At 42.2% G+C, this 13799-nt stretch overlaps 1 protein-coding gene across 3 annotated transcripts in view; it reads right to left on the bottom strand.

Annotated features, from left to right (window-relative positions):
• GCNT1 (glucosaminyl (N-acetyl) transferase 1) overlaps positions 1-13799 on the bottom strand; it is a 45572-nt gene that overhangs the window by 20233 nt on the left and 11540 nt on the right. Inside the window, exon 1 of one of the 3 annotated variants that reach the window (XM_050759628.1) lies at positions 4766-5753. The exons of the other annotated variants lie outside the window; for them this stretch is intronic. The gene's annotated coding sequence lies outside the window, so the exon portion shown is untranslated. Of the gene's footprint in view, positions 1-4765; positions 5754-13799 lie in introns of those variants that run through there. 3 annotated transcript variants of the gene reach the window in all.

Genomic DNA, 13799 nt, shown 5'->3' with positions numbered 1-13799 from the left:
CGGTGAGCTACAATTGCACCACTGCACTCTAGACTGGGTGACAGAGAAAGACCCTGTCTCTATTAAAACAAACAACAACAACAAAACCTCTTTAATAGTAGAAAGAACTTAAAGCTGAATAATTTAGAAACCGTATAAGCATTATTATTTAGAGATATGAAAATACCCAACTAAAGAAATCTGTAAAAAGTTGAAAATGGTTATCTTCAGGGCTATGCAGCAGAGAATGTTAGCCAGTAGTCACATGCAACTATTGAGCACTTGAAATGAGGCTAGTCTCAACAAATAATTTTTATTTTAATTAATTACATTTTAAAACTTGAAGCAGTGTAAAATCTTTCCCTTAAACACATTACTGTTTTGGTAGGACTATATTTCACTTTAACCACCACATCATGTAAGATACTATTATTACATCGTAATGGAAATATTAGACACATGTATCATTTCAATATTTCACTAATAATTTTATATTGTTTACATATTAACATTATAAAATTCTGATATACCAAAGATAATATACTGTTAATTTGGCCAGGTGCAATGGCTCACACCTGTAATCCCAGCACCTTGGGAAGCTGAGGCAGGAGGACCACTTGAGTCCAGGAGTTCGAGACCAGCCTGGTCAACACAGTGAGGCCCCCATCTCTACAAAAAAAAAAAAAAAAAAAAAAAAAAAAATTAGCCCAGTGTGGTGGCACACGCCTATAGTCTCAGCTACCCCGGAGGCTGAGGTGGGAGGATCATCTGAACCCAGGAAATTGAGGCTGTAATGAGCCAAGATCACACCACTGCACTCCAGCCTGGGTAAGAGAGCAAGACCCTGTTTCAAAAGGAAAAAAAAAAATTTTGTACCTGTTTTTTTTTTTTTTTTTTGAGACAAAGTCTCACTCTGTTGCCCCAGGCTGGAATGCACTGTCCTCAGCGCACTGCAAGCTCCACCTCCCGGGTTCACGCCATTCTCCTGCCTCAGCCTCCTGAGTAGCTGGGACTACAGGCGCCCGCCACCACGTCCAGCTAATTTTTTTTTGTATTTTTAGTAGAGATGGGGTTTCACTGTGTTAGCCAGGATGCTCTCGATCTCCTGACCTTGTGATCCGCCCGCCTCGGCCTCCCAAATTGCTGGGATTAAAGACGTGAGCCACCGCGCCCAGCCCTGATTCTTTTTATTTAATGCTGCTACTAGAAAATTTTATTTCTCACATTATATTTCTATTGGACAACGGAGTTCTAGGGAGTAGGAAATTTGGGGGGCCATTGGGAGAAGCATGCTGTTTTTCATAAGTACAACTCTTTGTTGGGAGGCAATTCTCCGTGGGTGTCTTGCATTTCTGTACATCTTGCAAGTGAGGTACTGTCTTTTTGTTCCAGATAATTTTTTCAAGGCTATTTTTATAGCAAACAGCCTAGAGAGAAATGGTGTTTCCCTCCCTAGCAAAGGGCAAACCTTCTTACTGACAACATAATAAAGACGATGTCACCTGGGGCAAAGCACAGCATGCTTACTGCCCACTATAAAAGATTTGGTTTCTCTAAGCTCAGGATTTCTTTCCCATAATGCAACCCACTGTTTGTAGTTATCACTTGGCCCTCTTCATACTGCCCTGTGGGAAGTAAGGCTCTAGCAACCTGTAGGAAAAATGCTGATCCTCTGCGACTGCTTAATACAGGTCATAAACGGCACTTCACCTCTGGCCCAGAAGTCTGTGTCTTTTGCCAGGATCCATGAAAATTGTAACAGGCTTGTAAGCTTTCAAGTAGGGTAAAATCTCAGACCCTTCATAGCTCTTGACACGCTTGTGGAAATATCTTTTTTAAATCACGTGCATTCATAACTCTGATTAAAATAAGAACTACATTTTAAAAAAGCCTTACAGGTAGTGATAAAATTAAGACCTATAAAGATGGTAATCGGTTTTTATATATAACTGATGCAAATCAATATTCTAAAGCAGGGGTGTCCAATCTTTTAGATTCCCTGGGCCTTATTCCCTGGAAAAAGAATTGTTTTTGGCCACACATAAAATTCACCAACACTAACAATAGCTGATGGGTTAAAAAAAAAAAATCACAAAAAAAATCTCATAATGTTTTAAGAAAGTTTACACATGTATGTAGGACAGAACTCAAAGCCATCCTGGGCTGTGGGATGACAAGCTTGTCCTAAAGTCTTGATTAAGCAGAATGGGTACAGGAATTTCCTTTCCTTCATTCTGGTTTCTTTTTACAATTCCAGCCACTATTTAATCATACATATATATATTTCATTTTGAGACGGAGTCTTGCTCTGTCGCCCAGGCTGGAGTGCAGTCGTGCAATCTCCCAGGAGATTACAGGCACACGCCACCAATCTGGCTAATTTTTGTATTTTTAGTAGAGACAGGGTTTCACCATGTTGGCCAGGCTGGTCTCGAACTCTTGGCCTCAAGCAATCCTCCCACCTTGGCCTCCCAAAGTTCTGGGATTATAGGCGTGAGACACCACGCCCAGCCTTTTTTTTTCTTTTTTCTGAGTAATCCTATATTAAAACATATTTTGTAATTATATAAAAATGTTAAAATACATAATGAAATTTGATGCCTTCTAAGTTAGATAAAATTAAATAAAATTAGGTTTCATCTGTGTAGTTTACATACAGAAGAAAAAATACCAGTTCTCCATACCTGAATTAATGACATGAAAAGTTCTATAGAATTTTTTTCATGTAATCATTATACTACTTTGAGACAAAATGTCATTTAAATAACCCTTGCATTTCAATCAGTAATGAAAATAGTTTTTGTTAGCACGTTAACAGAAGAAAAAGCATCCTCTCTTTCCCCATGCTCTCTCTCCCAAAGGCATACCAGGGACACACCAGCTGACAGCCTGGGGGAAGAACCCACTCGCACCCTTTCTGCCTATTGACTTTGCAGGAAAGATGAAATATACCTCAGTCTATGCCACAAAGTGGAAAACCGTAAATTCGTCAGGAGGAAAAGAAAGGATCCAAGAAGGCTTCCTCGATTACAATTGGCCTGAATCTTGAAAATGGGTAAGATTTAGATATTAGAAAATAGGAGAGAAATGCATTTCCGACTTCTTGGCTTGCTCAGTTAGGGGAAACCTGAAGCAAAGGAAGCCTGCGAGGAAGAGGAGATTGTGATAGCAATGAAAAGCAGTTTTAAAAATAAGAGGAAGGTGAGTAAGAGATAACAGCTGTTTGCCACTTAGGTTCCGAAACCCTAAGGACGTCCTTCTCCACTCTATTATGACACAAAATCTGTTTCTCAATATGGTGAGCCACGATTAGTAAATTTGTAAGCCCGTCTGTGCAAACAAGGGCAAGTTTCAGTAATGAAAACAGTAATGATAAACGGGGTCACTGTCACTCATACACGCAAACAGAATGATTTAAATGATCTCACAGAAACGAGCCCACCTGAGAAGTAGGCTGCAGAAAGTTCTGCAAAGGAGGAGCCACAGCAGTGGCTCCAGGGCCAGCTCTGCCCTCCCCTGGGATGATCCCTCTTGTGTATAATGAGGTTTGCCTGGTAATTATGCAAAGGCTAAAACTGTCCCCCAAAAATAAGGAAATAGAGAAGAGCCAAGACATTCTGGAAACTTTTTTTTTGTGAAAAGTATATATATACACACACACACACACAAGAATAAAGGCCAAAGCTGTTCTCATCTGATCTCTCTTTAAACACAAAATGCGCTGGGCATAATGGCTCACGCTTGTAATCCTAACGTTTTGGTAGGCCGAGGTGCTGCGGATTACTTCAGCTCAGGAGTCTGAGATCAGCCTGGGCAACATGGTGAAACCCTGTCTCTACCAAAGATACAAAAATGAGCCAGGCGTGGTGCATACCTGTGGTCCCAGCTACTTGGGAGTCTGAGGTGGGAAGACCATTGGAACCTGGGAAGTCGAGGCTGCAGTGAGCTATGATTGCCCCACTGCACTCCAGGATGGGTGACAGAGCGAAGGGCTGTCTCAAAAAAATAAAAATAAACATGAAATGGTATCTTGAAAGGATGAAAGAACACCCAGTACCTGGCCTGGGCGAATCCTTTTCCCAAGAACCTGGAGACGATACATTAATGGAACCAAAAAAGAAAAGAAGGGGAAGGATGAAATGAGGGCAACCAGCAGGGCAGACCTGATACACAAGAATGATCCTGCTAAGGGCTCCCCCTTCTCAGGCCCATCTCTTTTCTCCATCATGTTTGGCCACCATAGCGGGGCCCATGGCAAATCAGCAGGGCTTGCATATTCTAGCTGCAGTTCAGTACCAAAGCAAGAATGAAAATGAGAAAATGTAGGGATTCAAAAAGGATTCTACAATCATATGCTCTCAAGACATTAGTATTTGTGTTTTCAACAGCAAAAAAGTCACCCCAAAACCTCTGCTGTTAGTTGCAGTGCTTTCTCAATACCAATATCCAACCTCTTTAAATTTAAAATGTATTGCTAGAAATACATATGTGGCTTTACCCATACAAATTTCATTAATTCTCTTGAAAGCCAAAGGAATGTCCATGATTGTATCGTATCCAAATGAAGACCATCCTAATGGTTAAGAAAAGCAACTGATAAACAAGATGTAGTATATCCATACAACAGATCAGTATTTGGTTTTAAGAAGGAATGAAATTCTGGCTCAGGGTACAACATGAATGAATCCGGGAGGCATTATGCTAACTCAAATGTGAGACGCAACAGAACAGATATGCTATTGCGTCTGGAATTTATTCCTCCCGGGGGGTTCTGGATCTCACTGACCAAGAATGAAGCCGCCGACCCTCCCGGTGAGAGTTAAAGATGGTGTGTCCGGAATTTGTTCCTCCACACGTTCAAATGTGTCCCGAGTTTCTTCCTTCCAGTAGGTTCGTGGTCTCCCTGACCTGTCAGGAGTGAAGCCGCAGACCTTCGCAGTGAGTGTTAACAGCTCTCAAAGGTGGCCTGTCCGGAGTTATCTGTTCCTCCGGTGGGTTCGTGGTCTCGCTGACTTCAGGAATGAAGCCGCAGACCCTCGTCAATGAGTATTACAGCTCATAAAGGTATGGAGGACCCAAAGAGTGAGCACCAACAAGACGTTCTGTGAAAACCCAAAAGAACCACGCTTCCACAACTTCAAAGGGCACTAAACCCGGTTGCTGCTACTGGCTGGAATGGCCAGCTTGTATTCCTTTGTCCCTGCTCACATCCTGCTGATTGGTCCATTTTACAGAGCGCTGATTGGTCCACTTTACAGAGCGCTGATTGGTCCATTTTACAGAACGTTGATTGGTCCATTTTACAGAGTACTGATTGGTCCATTTTACAGAGTGCTGATTGGTGCATTTACAATCCTTTAACTAGACACAAAAATTCTTCAAGTCCCCACCGGACTCAGAAGCCCAGCTGGCTTCACCTGTCACTGTGATTCTACTTACAGAGGTACCTAGAGTAGTAAAATGTGCAGAGGCAGAAAGTAGCGTGGTGGTTTCCAGGGCTGGGGGAGGGAAGAATGGGGAGCTAATGTTTCCATGAGAACAGAGCTTCTGTTTGGGATAATGAAAAGTTCTAGGAATGGATAGTGTGAGATGGCTGCACAACAGTGCACATATGCTTAATGCACTGAATTTCCTCAGATTTAACCTTGGGAGTTTTCAACCTCTTTGTTATGATTTTAAGAGATGCAGCTGGCTTACTATGTGACTAGATGCACCTTCAGAGCAGGCAAGTGAATGAGATGAAGAATGTTACATGGAAGAGGTTTTTTTTTTTTTTTTTTGGAGACAGAGTCTCACTCTGTCACCCAGGCTAGAGTGCAATGGCATGATCTTGGCCCACTGCAACCTCTGCCTCCCAGGTTCAAGCAATTCTCCTGCCTCAGCCTCCTGAGTAGCTGGGATCACAAGCACGCACCACCAGGCCCAGGTAATTTTTCTATTTTTAATAGAGACGGGGGTTTCACCATGTTGACCAGGCTGGTCTCAAACTCCTGACCTCGTGATCCCCCCACCTCGGCCTCCCAAAGTGCTGGGATTACAGGTGTGAGCCACCGCTCCCGCCCCAGAAGAGGCTTTTTAAAATTAACTTAAGAGGCTGGGCACAGTGGCTCATGCCTGTAATCCCAGCACTTTGGAAGGCCAAGGTGGGCAGATCACGTGAGGCAAGGATTTCGAGACCAGCCCGGCCAACATGGTGAAACCCTGTCTCTACTAAAAATACAAAAATTAGCCAGGTGTAGTGGTGCACACCTGCAGTCTCAGCTACTCGGGACGCTGAGGCATGAGACTCGCTTGAACCTGGGAGGCAGAAGTTTCAGTGAGCTAAGATTGCACCACTACACTCCAGCCTGGTGACAGAGTAAGACTCTGTCTCAGTAAATAATGAAAAAAAAATTAATTTAAGAGAAGACAGTGAAGAAAAATATATTAGCATATAGGTAGGTATGACCTCAGGTTGTCTGAAAAAAAAAAAAAATAACCTTTTTGAGTTTAGTGTCATGAAAGTTTAGAGACAAAAGAACAAAGGTTGTCCAACTTTCTCCAAAAGGTCAGTGTGTTTCCGACTGCCTATGCACCTTTACTGTTACCCAATTTGCTTAAAGTCTAAGTAACAGCGAAACTCACTTTTACATGATAAAAACCTGTCCTCTCAGGCAGGAGACTTCATTTGCAGAGGCTGACTTTGATGGGCTTGTGCAGAAATATCTATACATATATACGTACAAAAAACAGTTTTTTTTTTAATAGCAATCTTCAACCTCATTATCACTGCAGACCAAAAATGAGAATAAAAGATCTCATTGTCTACTTTGAAATTCCACACTAAAGAGTAATGGACTTTTTTCTTTTTCTCAAATCTAAAAGTAGGTAGTTTATAATACCAAATAGAACACCACAGTTTTATGGAAACAAAATTTTAGATTGGAAAATTAAAGTTCATGTTGTCCCCTCTTAAAGATGAGCTGGCCCTGGGTTTTTGGCCCTGAGGTCACCCATCCTGTGTGTCACATGGGCCACACGTCTTGGGTTTTCTAAACAGTCCCAATTTCAAGTACGTGAGGCTCCTAAATGGCTTGGTCTCAGAAATGCTAGTTCCCAAATTCTAGATTCCTTGTTTTTAGAGGTAGCTCTCAAATCTGGATTTTCAGTTTGCTAAATGTGACTGTCAGAGTAAGTATCCTTATTCCAGATGACAAAATAGAAGGCTAACCATTAGCAAAAATGAAAAGCACTCTCTGCCCAATTTCCTCTACATGTTCAAAATCCAGCTCAACCCCTTCCCGTGGTCCTTTCCCAAACCACAATGATTGCCCCTCTTTGAAATCCAACATCATTCACTGTTGGAGGCCACAGAGCAAAACAGAAGTGTGAAGTCAAACAGAAGTGAAGACATAGCCCATGCTACTTCCTAAATGCATGGTTTCCGCAAGTTGCTTAGCCTCTCTGAGCCTTAGTTTCCTTATCTGAAAAATGAAGATATCGTAATGACCCATCTCATTTGGTCAGTGATGATTAAGTAACCTGCAAAGTGCCAAGCACAGTGACCGGTACACACAGCAGATGCTCAATAAACAGGAATTGTCGTCGTGTCTCCCTTCAGCACTGAATCCCACATCACTCTCTCTCTGTGAACCTATCCATGTGGGTGCTTTGGAGTGGCCTCTGTCGAGTCTTAGGCTTGTCTCACACCCCTTTACCCACACTATTCCTTGGGTCTATTCAATTAGCATGAACTCAAAAAGTAAAAAAAAAAACAACAAATATCCAAATATTACAAAATCCACTTCCTTTCTCCCAAAAAATGTAGGGCAGCATCTTGGATGCTTTGTGTTAAGTATGCCTTAATAGCTCATAGTCTTTTCCAGAGAAGGAAATGAAAGTTCAGTACTTACAGGTTCTAAATTATTGTCTGGGAGCCTAACATGATTTTAGATACTCTAAAATGTGTATCTAAAGATAAACCCAGGCCTGACGCAGTGGCTCAGGCCTGTAATCCCAGCACTTTGTGAGGCTGAGGTGGGAGCGTCACCTGAGGTCAGGAGTTCAAGACTAGCCTGGCCAACATGGCGAAACCTCGTCTCTACTAAAAGGACAAAAATAAGCAAGGCATGGTGGCTTGCACCTGTAGTCCTAGCTACATGGGAGGCTGAGGCAGGAGAATCGCTTGAACCTCAGAGGCAGAGGTTGCGGTGAGCAGAGATCACGCCATTGCACTCCAGCCTGGGAGGCAGAGCAAGACTCTGTCTCAAAACAAACAAACAAAACCATAAAAAGAAACCCAGAAAACTACCTGCTTCAAACTGTACTGGGTGGTACTTTCATCCTGTCTTTGGGATTGATCTTCACCTTTCTGGACTTTGGTCTCCTTACCTGCACAAAGAAGCAGCTGGACTCATGTAGGGGGTCCCCAATTCCTAAGTGATAAAGCACTTTGCTGTTCCTTAGCAGATGCGTGATGGGGGCGGGGGGCAACTGTAAGGCAAAATACTACTATGTACTGTATTTCCCCGAGTCTGAGAACATTTTTTTCCCTTACACTGATATTTTTCAAAATTGATACCCACTGACACAAAGTATGCTCATTACTGTGGTGGTGGTGGTTTTTTTTTTTTTTTTTTTTTTACTTCCTTTAGAGATGATTAGAGATGATTATCAAATGGATGGTGCTTTTACAAAGTTATCTCAGAATTTAGGAAACTGTTAATAATAAGCAAATACTTTGCCAAGCATTTTACATACTTTTCTTATTTAATTCTCACAACCACCCTGTCAGTAGCTATTTTTATTCTCACTTACCAGGTAAAGAAACCCAGGCTTTCACTGTTCTGAATATGGTCATTTACTCCAGTTTACTGGGATTAAGAGGTGAGGCGAGGGCTCAGCCCAGGGCTGACTCCCCCGGGAACAAAGAGAACAGAGCATAGTCTCTCTTTCTGGCCAAGAACAACACTGGATCCGGTTATTAACAGCTTCTAATTATACCTTGCCCTGCCTCCTAACCTTTCAAGGAGCTCGGAAATCTCCCAAATCTTCCTGCGGATATGAATGTTACAAACTCTCTTTTTGAAGGCTTCAGTGCTAAGACACATCAGAGCAACCTCTTCAACAGAGTCGCCTCAGGGACTTATTTGTGATCTAAGCTGTGACTGTGTCTTTAAACAGCTTCATAAACCTGAGCGGCAATCTTTATTCTCCATTTCACATCATCTAAATGATATTGTGGTACAGTTATTGAATTTGAAATTAGCACTAAAGCCAAGAATGAAGTAATGCTCATTGTAATGACATGAAAAGAGGTACGTGAGATGATGTGGTATTCAGAGATGAGCTGCACCTCAGCACGTTCAGAGAAGGCCGGGCGTGGTGGCGCGCACCTGTAATCCCAGCTACTCAAGAGGCTGAGGCAGGAGAATCGCTTGAACCGAGATCGCACCACTGCACTCCAGCCTGGGCGACAGAGTGAGACTCCGTCTGAAAACGAACAAACAAGCAAACAAAAAAAACAGCCTCCAGATAAATATATTATAAACACGCACTGGAAGAACTGTGAGAAGCACACACCCAAAACTATTCAGTGAGGATCTTCCTTTTTCGGAGAGAGGATGTTTATTCAAACACTGCTGAAATGTTTGCATTTGTTATGTTCACTTCAGTAATTTTCTTTAAAAATTGCCAACTGGGATAAAGTGGTGACAGTTCTCCAAAATAAGCTCCAATTAAATATATTTGCAAAGCATATAATTTCCCAAAAACAAAAATCCATTGACAATCTCACTTCACTGACACATCCTCTGTGTTCACGTTCCCCGTTCTCTTCTGGTACTTACCTTTGCACAATACACTCATATTTTTGCTCAGATGTAATAGCAGCAGGGATTTCAGTTTCTATTCTTTTTCGATTACTGGCTATCAAAGTATCTTCATTTGTTTTTATCACAATTAGTTCGTCTTCTGGTTGGATATTAAGGGTATTTCCAAATTACACTGTTATAAACATGAACTATGAATAGCTTTGTATATTCATAGCTTTGTTTTCTTTTTGCTTTTAAAGGATTTCCTTGGAATTCCTAGGAGTAAGGATTTTAGGTCACTACTTGTAAGTTTCTATGCCTCTTATCTGCCTTCCAAATAAACCATACTTATACTGTCCCCGGTAACATCTGGATACCATTTGCTCTAAATTTACTATACATTTTAATTATATATAATGTTAAATGACTGCATATGAATATACTGTATAATTATTTTTGCCGATATTGCAACTATAAAATGGTACATCATCAAGGTTTCATTTTGTGATTTGATTACCAGTGGCTGAATCTTTTCTTTTCTTTCCTTTCTTTTTCTGAGACAGGGTATCACTCTGTTACCCAGGCTAGAGTGCAGTGGCATAACCAAAGCTTACTATTATTATAGTCTTGACTTCCCAGGTTCAAAGCGATCCTTCTACCTCAGCCTCCTGAATAGCTGGGAGTACAGGCACAGGCCACCATGCCTGGCTAATTTTTGTACTTTTTGTAGAGGCAAGGTCTTGCACTGTTGCCCAGGCTGGTCTTGAACTCCTGGGCTCGAGTGATCCACCTTGGCCTCCCAAAGTGCTGGGATGATAGGTGTGAGCCACTGTGCCCAGTCCTGAATATTTTCTTTTGGGTTTGTTTACATCTGAGATGCAGACAAGTACAGTGGCAATGATTTCAGCTCTCCAGCCTGCCCACCCCAGCAGGAGACCTGGGAGTTACCATTCCCAACCCAAACTTCAGCAAATACTTAGCCTCTCCTAGCTTCAGTGTTTTCATTGTTTTTTTAAAAAAATTAACTTTAAACAATTTCATTGGGGAAATGATCATATATACCTTAGAGTTTTTATAAAAAGTAAGTGAGCTAACTTGTAACATGTTTATACTGTATTTGACAAATAATGAGCCCTTAATATTGGCAATGTATTATTATTCATTATTTTCCCTTTTCTGACTTTTGTTCAAATCTGAGCTCATGTCTAAGGGTAACTTTTTCAGACTTCAAAAATGAAAATCCGTATTTCAGGTTTACTAACAAATTCAATACACTCAACTCAATTCCATACTGAGAATATATTATACAAAACAGATTCCTAGGCTCTGGGGAGAAAAATACTCCCCATAAATAACACGTACTCCCTGCTCTCCAGGAATTCACATAGTGGTTATTTGCTGAGATTTCTGGGGGAAATTATAGGCTTGGTCAATATAGTTACAAACTATTTTTAGAACAATGCATCCATTGTAGAGCTGAAAGAAACTTTAGGAAGCATCTAGTGTTGCTGGAAACAGCAGCTCTGGGAGCAATTACTAGGTCTTCAGGATAGGGGTGGAGTCTGTGGTCCCATAAATTACAAGAAACAAAGGCATAAAGACAGACAAGTGTGGCAGGGCACGGTGGCTCACACCTGTAATCCCAGCACTTTAGGAGGCCAAGGCGGGCAAATCATCTGAGGTCAGGAGTTTTAGACCACCCTGGCCAACATGGTGAAACCCCGTCTCTACTAAAAACACAAAAATTAGCCAGCCACGGTGGTGGGCGCCTGTAATCCCAGCTACTCTGAAGGATGAGGCAGGGGAATTGCTTGAATCCGGGAGGCGGAAGTTGCAGTGAGCTGAGATCACGCCATTGCACTCCAGCCTGGGCGACAGAGCAAGACTCCATCTCAAAGAGAGAAAAAGAAAAGACAAGACAAGATTCTCTGCTGCTGGTTTGGCTCCTTATTTCTTAGCCCTTAAGACAGTCATGTCTGCTGTAAATATTTAAAGACAGACATGGTATTCAGCATTTCTCAAACTTACATGACAAAGAAAACTTAAGAGCATATTGGGCCGGGCGCGGTGGCTCAAGCCTGTAATCCCAGCACTTTGGGAGGCCGAAGATCACGAGGTCAGGAGATCAAGACCATCCTGGCTAACACGGTGAAACCCCGTCTCTACTAAAAAATACAAAAAACTAGCCGGGCGAGGTGGCGGGCGCCTGTAGTCCCAGCTACTCGGGAGGCTGAGGCAGGAGAATGGCGTAAACCCGGGAGGCGGAGCTTGCAGTGAGCTGAGATCCGGCCACTGCACTCCAGCCTGGGCTATAGAGCGAGACTCCGTCTCAAAAAAAAAAAAAAAAAAAAAAAAAAAGAGCATATTGTAAGTCCATAACAAAAAAGTCCATCTAGCCCCAAGTTGCATCCTCCTCTGTAACTCAGGAAAAAGCTGAGGCCCTGGGGCATAAGTGGCTTTTCTAAGGGTCAAGATCTAGTGGAAAGCTGCCTTTAACCAGAGCCTGCAGCTTCACCCTTGTGGGTATGTTTCCTTCATGCTCTGCTGCAGTCCCTTCACTCAATTCTACTTTTTTGGGAGGGAGGGGCACCCACAGAACCCCAAAAGAGACATCTGACATTTCTCTGTGGTGTCAGTCACACATTCTCTTTTCTCATTTCCTTTTTTTCTTTGAGACAAAGTCTCGCTCTGTTGCCCAGGCTGGAGTACAGAGGCGCGATCTTGACTCACTGCATCCTCCGCCTCCCGGGTTCGGATTCAAGTGATTCTCCCACCTCAGCCTCCTGAGTAGCTGGAATTACAGGCAAATGCCACCACACCCAGCTATTTTTGTTTTATTTTTAGCAGGGACAAGGTTTCATCATGTTGGCCAGGCTGGTCTTGAACTCCTGACCTCAAGTGAGCTGCCAGCCTCAGTCTGCCAAAGTGCTGGCATTACAGGCGTGAGCCACCATGCCCAGCCCCTGGTCCATTTTTAGAAAATATTTACGGGAGGCTGATGTGGGAGTCAGCTGAGCTGACTCGGGGGAGGCTGCAGTGAGCCGTGATCGTGCCACTGCACTCCAGCCTGGGCAACAAAGTGAGACTGGTCTCAAAAAAAAAAAAAGGGAAAAAAAAAAATTTACATCTTATTTTGACCCAAAATAATATTACCGAGCATGACCAATCTACCTCATAGTGCTAACTTCTGATATGCTGCAAAATCATATCTACCATCAAAAACTGGTCTCTTTCCTAATAGGAGAATACAGCACAGAGGACATGCCTCAAAATGGTCAGAAATGTCTTTGGAAAACACTTATGTTAAAGGTACTAATTTCCACTTATACATTTTTTTTTTACATCCTGTATTTTTATAGCCATGCCTCTTATTTTCAGGGAACTCATAAGTTTTCTGACACAAGTAATCAACAACAAAATTGGTGGGTTGTCTATTACTGACTTGAAAAACACTTCTGCGTAGCAGTGAGACATACATGCATGGGTTTTTATCTATACCCTGGGGTTTGTGGAAGTTAAGCGCCCTAGGCAGGGGCACATTCCTGGGATGGCCATACTCCAGCAGCAGATATAGCGTGTGCTTCAGGCTTTTTAATTGCAAACCAAAGGTTTTGTTAATTAGCATAAGTAGTGTGAGAACCAGATCCTCCTAGGTGAATACAAGGACTGGGTTAGTTAGCATAACAGATGTGAGAAATGTGTAGACAACGGATGAGATCAGGAGGCTCCACCTATATGAAAGGATTAGGGATATTTCAGAGGCAAGTTCTACATTTACATGAAGAGGACAAACAAGCCTGGCCAGCCCCAAAGTCTGGGATAGTGTCCTAAGCGCATTCCTGGGTCCAGCTGCTGATTTCAGGAAATTCTTGATTACTTGACCCCTGCTGAATCCTGCACCAACCAGAAGACTACTGCAAATTCTACATTAAGTGGCTTCTTTAAAAAAAAAATTAATTTTTAATTGACAAATAATAATTGTGTATATTTATGGGGTATAATGTGATATTTTGATATATGTATACATTA

Source organism: Macaca thibetana, chromosome 15 (genome assembly GCF_024542745.1).
Source record: "Macaca thibetana thibetana isolate TM-01 chromosome 15, ASM2454274v1, whole genome shotgun sequence".
Classification (NCBI taxonomy): Eukaryota; Metazoa; Chordata; class Mammalia; order Primates; family Cercopithecidae; genus Macaca; species Macaca thibetana.
Note: the sequence above shows the minus strand (reverse complement) of the source record. Positions and strands in the feature narration are given on the sequence as shown.